General features: G+C 39.9%; 1 protein-coding gene across 1 annotated transcript in view; it reads left to right on the top strand.

The window, feature by feature from the left end:
- The window catches only part of LOC102294795 (X-linked interleukin-1 receptor accessory protein-like 2), a 512,221-nt gene that overhangs the window by 405,141 nt on the left and 100,834 nt on the right, over window positions 1-6,246 (top strand). The window lies entirely within an intron of this gene.

The following is a 6,246-nucleotide window of genomic DNA, read 5'->3' as shown; positions in this document are numbered from 1 at the left end:
AAATACGGAAAAAAGCCAAACAATAAGATTTTTAGGTTATCTAACTGATTAACCTGAGTAGTGAAAGACCGCCGGGATCTGAAAACATTTTGTGGTGAGAGTCCGGTGTTCTCGCCGGCTCTGGTGACTCTGGTGGGTAACAGACGTCTCCGAAAACGTCGGAGCACTTTTGTAAATATGTGGTGTCTTGATAAACCGAGCAGATATTTGAAGTTTACACAGCTACATTCTCGCCTGAAAATATGTTAAAAGTTTTATTTTGTGACCCAGAAAGATTAATATTAAAACTTAGTAGCTGCCACCATTGTTGGTCCGTTTATCGTTGGGGTTTTCTCTGTATTATTATGGGGTCTTTACCTTACAATACAAAGTGCTTTCTGGTGACTGTTGTTGTGATTTGGCATTTGGATATGATTGGCAGTACTGTGATGGGATCCTGCCCAAAACCACATCCATGACCTTGACTTCTACTCTTTCTTCCTGTACATGTATGTGAAGGGAACACTACTTCAGCATTTGAATTTCTCCATTGTCATAAATCATGACTTGAGAAATTTCCCATATACATTTCAGTCAGTGTGTTTTTATATGAGCAAACTTCTTCTAAGTTTAGCCTGGTTTGTGAATCAGACTGAAGCCAATTGGCCAAAATAATCACATCAGCTGGTATAGCTCCTAGGGGCTTTGTAAAAGGATACTTTACTGAACCCTGAAGGGTCATTGGCTCCATCGGTTAGAAAGCTAGAGGTCAGCTTTGACCACTGAACAGCAGGCAGAGATTTAGAGTCTCGTGTGAGATAATGCAGAGACGGTGGCTCGGTGAGCCTGTCACCGTGCACTTTATCCATTGCAGTCCCGTCGCGTCTGTGTTCTTTTATTTCCCCCAGTCAACGACTAACAATGACTTATGTGCAGATATGTTCTCAAACCAATTTACTCTGCGCTTAAATATTTGCAGCACCCACACGGCACTCGCCGCAGAGCTGTCTTATCTACTGATGCGACCTGGCAGAGAGTCAAAACCGTGACATTTAAAAAATTCCCGTCCTTTCACTTCGACTCATCTTCAGTAGATGATTTTCAGATGAGAGTAAAAGTTTGTTTGGATTGGCAAATTATATCAGCCTGAAAAAAATGACATTTAAGTGCCGTCGCCGTAGCAATATAACGAAAGCAACAGGAAACGTGACGTCTAACGGGAAGGTGAAGAAAAAATCTATAAGCTGCTCATGAAAAAACAAGACAGGTGAGGTGAAGAATCTATGAGAGAAACATGAAAAATTCAGCGCTGAAAGGATCTCATTAAGATTTGCTTGTGTACCAATCAGTGTGCGCTGTGCTCTGAGGATGGCCCAGTTGGCTGCCTTCGTTCCCAGCTGCACGTGTGTTGTGTGTGTTTAAGTGTATAAACCCATCATGCATGCGCGTGTGTGTGTGTCTGCCCTGCTGTTTGGCGGTCTTTCTGACAATGTTAGCACTGTAGGCAGAAGTGTGTTTGGATGTGTGCACAAGTCTGCGCATTTGTGTGTTTCCATTAACTCCAGATTGATGTAGTAACAAATAGGCCCTAAGGCCTCTGTACACTGATTGCAGCAGGGACACCTTTTAATGGGCACTGCATTCTCACCCCTACCAAACACAAACACACACACACACACGGCCACAGCGTGACCCTGTGGTACATTTTTAATTATCATCTTGTTTTAACCTGGGGGAGATTTACATCAGCAACCACAGTTATGTTCTTCATTTTCCTCCACCCCCCTCTCTCCTCCACTCGTCTGCTCCACTCTTCTTCTTTATATTTACACTTTCACTCATTTTTTCTCTTCTTTCCATCCTTTTATTCTTTCTGTCTCATTTCATCTTCGGTACCTTCACTTTCTATTTCCTTTAATATCGGTTTTATTTACTTTTTCCTTCTCTCTGCCGTCCTGCTCGCCACCGCTTTTGTCATTATTCCATAATGCCTTGGGTTATACATGCGATTTCCTGTTACTATGCCGACATGGTCCAGAGGCAACAAACAGACAAAAATAACTATTAAACATAAATGTGTGATATTTGTGTTAAAAGAAATCAAAAGTAAAATCAGAAAAGCTAACAGTGTTTGAGGAGTTCTACACACATCCCGGATATCCTGGAAATTCATCCTTACTCTGAATGTGCAGCTTTGTAATAAATGTTAAGTACTACTGCTAAGGATGAGCAACTTAAATATGTGAAAGAGATGAGAATAAATGAGTTATTGGAAGACTTGTGGTGTTTTTATCTAATCAATAGTAATACTTTGGATGGAGTCCAAAGAATAAAATATGTTTTCTGCCTCTTTAAACACATTCAGAGTTTCCATCTCTTAATACATTTTTGTTGCCAATTAAACTCTTTGATTGTTTCCAAACTGTCACAGTCAGAAATATATTCAAATTGGAAGTCAAAAACAAACATTTCCAAAACTGGGCATGTTTAACTGAGTATTCAGGAAACGATCAGTTCCCATTATTTTTCCCAGCATAACAGAGAAATGGAAGTGACAACGCAGCCTGACAAACAGAGCATAAAGATTGAGAACCAATGTGAGTATAAGATCAGTGTTTCTGAAATTATGAAACACCGCGATATGACTCGCAGTTTAATTTAACACCGTAAAATGTGCTTTCTGCTCATCGCAGGCTCAACAAATTAAGGTTCATCATTTAATTCAATAATCATTGTTCTCAGATCGATATTTAAACCCGGTGAAGCTCAGCTAATTGTTGGACTGTCACACGCCTCTGACATCTGTCCATCCATCTTTCTCAGACATCCACCCTAACGGCCTCCAACTCTTTGATTCCTGTTTCCATCTATCTGTCAACTCCTCACAGCAAAGTGTTGCTATTCTGATGACCAAGCTGGATCTATGATCCAAACACAACCTGCCAGCTCATTTCAAATCTATCGCATGTGACTCATTTGGTGCAGAGGGTGCCGCTGTAACGCTGTCGTGCTTCATGTCTTTGGCATCAGTTTGGGATTAGTTGTTGTTGGGATACTTTGGAACCATTTCATTGATTTAAGGCTGTTATTTATTGCCTGATTTGCATTGAATGGGCAGAGGAAGAACTAAACAGTTCAAAATCTCTCTGCGGGCTGGTGACTGGGACGTCATTTTGAAAGTAGTTGCAGTTCTAGAACTTTTCCTGAGTAACAGCCCCATCGGAGATTTTAACATGCACTCATTCACGCGACTACTAGAGGTCTACTACACAATCAAACTCAGCCATTCATAAAATTCAGAGCAAGCTTTTTAAGGCATCTAAATGCTTCACTTCTTTTTCAGTTTTCTCCTTTATTGAGATTCTTTTAAGTGATTCTCTGTTTTATGGATGTTTTTCTTGTTTTTGGCTGCTGTGAGACAAAAATAACATAATAGCAAAATAATATCTAAATAAAGTACATCTGACCTTATATTTAGATTTTATAACACAACGAAATTAATTTGCTTCCAAACTTTTTGTTTTAAGACAGAAGTATTGCTACCATCCAGATTATAAAACAACCAAAGTTGGCTTAAAGTTGGTCCGTCTCCCCTTCATAGCTGTGCTGCTGCTGCTTTTAAATCCCCACTTTGTGTTAGACTCACCCAACCTTCATGTCAGGGATCGTCACCGATGATGAGAGTCGGGTCTCCAGCTGTGACCCAGAGACCAAAAAGCAGTGTTTAGTAGTAACGTGTCCAAGCCCGAAGGTGGCCGATCTGACCGGTAGCGTTTTTTGTGTTTTTTACTGACACTCTCTGTGTTTTGTTCCATAAATTATCCTTCAACTAGTCCTCAGCTGCTGATGTTCATTTCCCAATGACACGCCAAGCACTCTGGGAAATTAAATAGCCTTCATGGAAATCACCTAAGCACACACAGGCACACAACCTGTGCTTTTTAGCATTATGCAGATGAATTAGCCACGCGGACGTCAGGCGCACATTCGCCAAATTTATTCTTGATTTTGATAAACATTTGAAGTCGTTGCACAGATTGATGTTTTCATTTCAGTTTCATTAGCTGCTGCCTGAGTTTAGACACCACACAAACAAGTCACGCTCTCTGATACTTTCACACATAGAGCAGTATTAGATGCTGCTGTGAGGTTTGCTGTGAAAGGCAGGGGAAGATAAGGAGGTAAGCTTTCTTCTCTTTACTGCCCCCCCCTCCCCCCTTTTCTTCTCTTTCTCCGTCTGTCTCTGTCTTTTTCGTATTTATCTCTCTACGTCTGTCTCCCTCTGTGCCGTGTCTGCCTCTATCTCACCTTCCTTCCATCTGTATATCTTCCCTCCATCACACTCTCTATATCTCTGTCCTTTTGTCTTTCTCTTTAAGGCTCATTCAGCCTTTTATTTTTTCTTCAAATGCTTTAAAACTGTGAGGCGCTATATCAATATTCCCCTTCAACCTGTCACAGACAGATAATGTGAGGTAAGAGCGGGATAAAATGAATGCAAGAAAGGTCTTAATGTTTCCGACATCCATCCTTCAGAGAGACTCTGGAGTCACCGTGCTGCATCATTCTGCACCGAATTCCATCAAATGATCGGCAGCAGAAACATACAGTGGCAAAACAGGAATATTATTGCTGTAGTACCACCTAAAAAGTAAAGGACAGAAGGTGAGGAAGGCAAAAATGCATGAAAAGGAAGGATAGAAGGAAGCAAGGAAAAACAAAGTACACGGGAATGAGGGTAAATGCTTCTGACAACTGACAATAACAATACGTAAAGCAGTTTTATGTGCAATAGTGCATAGTTGATTGAACAAATTATGAAAAAATGGGGGGTTGATAACTTGTCAGGATGGATGCACAAAAAAGTTGGAAAGAGGGGCATAAAAACAGCTCAGAAATGAAAGAAAAGTAAAGCAAAAATTGGCAAGAGAAGAAAAAAAAAGTTTAAAAAGGCAGCCGAGATATAAAAAAGGAAAGAAAATAAGGACGCGATAGAAACAATGGAACAACAACGGAGGAGATGGGAAGTGATAAAATAAGAAGTGCAGTATGTAGATAGAATCAAAGGGAAGAAGTGAGGAGCGAACAATGATGAAAAGGAAATAAGGAAAGGAGAAATGTAACTATGAATGTTCAAAAGACTCTCGTGTTTCCATTACAGAAGAAGAAGAAGCCGATCACAGTAAGATCAGTGGGAGTCAAGTTTATTTGTGCAGTGCAGTTTACTTAAATATAATCAGTGTGCTTCAGGTTGAACTGCATTAAAATTAAAACAATTATGTAAGCTAATCGATTAGACCTGTTGATTAGGTATTTGCTTGACTGACCTTCTCAAAGTGTCCTTGCCGTGTTCTGACTTTTTCATATGGATGCTGGAGAAAAAGATAAAAGTGTCTTTGCAGGCAGTTCAAAGGGAGGACACAACTGTACAATAACAACAAGGCAGAGAGGCAGGGTCCAAAAAGAAGGTGTTACAGCTGTGGAAGAGTGACGGAAGGAAATTTGTAGACTGAGTTGAACTAAAGTCCAAAACACACACACACATATACTAAAGAAGTCCTTTAAACACAGAAAAACAGGAACAACAGGAGGCTGCTAGAGTAAACTCAAAATGCAGAAATGCGACAATATAGAGTCCAAAGATTTTTGGACGGAGATGCAGTTTTAGTATTTCTTCTGCATCACAGTGGATTTGAAATGAAACAATTAAGATGTGATTAAAGTGCAAACTTTCAGCTTCAATTCAAAGGTTATGACAAAAAAATATGAACAGTAAATGTTACACTAAAGACAGCTTTACACAAAGTCCCAATTTTAATTAAACAATTCTAAGAATTGCTTTTAATTCTGTATAGACGTGACAAAATAGTGAGAGCACGAGGACACAATCAGTAAATTATAGTGAGGGACAGAACGCAGACAAGGTGAGAGGGAGCAGGAACAAAAGCAGGCAGGAAATACAGTGGAAACCTGGCTTACGAAGTCCCCATTTAACCAAAATTTCAAGTTACGAAGGCACTTAACGGCAATATTTCTGCCCGTGGTAAGGCAAAATGCCCATGTAAATAGATAAAATAGAAAATTTAAAAAAATTTAATTCCATAATGTTATGTACATGTACACGTACGTACAGTGGGGCAAAAAAGTATTTAGTCAGCCACCGATTGTGCAAGTTCCCCCACCTAAAGTGATGACAGAGGTCAGTAATTTGCACCAGAGGTACACTTCAACTGTGAGAGACAGAATGTGAAAAAAAAATCCATGAAT

This window comes from Haplochromis burtoni, unplaced genomic scaffold, assembly GCF_018398535.1.
Source record: "Haplochromis burtoni strain Fernald_Lab_line unplaced genomic scaffold, NCSU_Asbu1 Contig_92, whole genome shotgun sequence".
In the NCBI taxonomy this organism is placed as follows: domain Eukaryota; kingdom Metazoa; phylum Chordata; class Actinopteri; order Cichliformes; family Cichlidae; genus Haplochromis; species Haplochromis burtoni.
The sequence above is the reverse complement of the archived record's forward strand: the minus strand, read 5'-3'. Positions and strand labels throughout refer to the sequence as shown.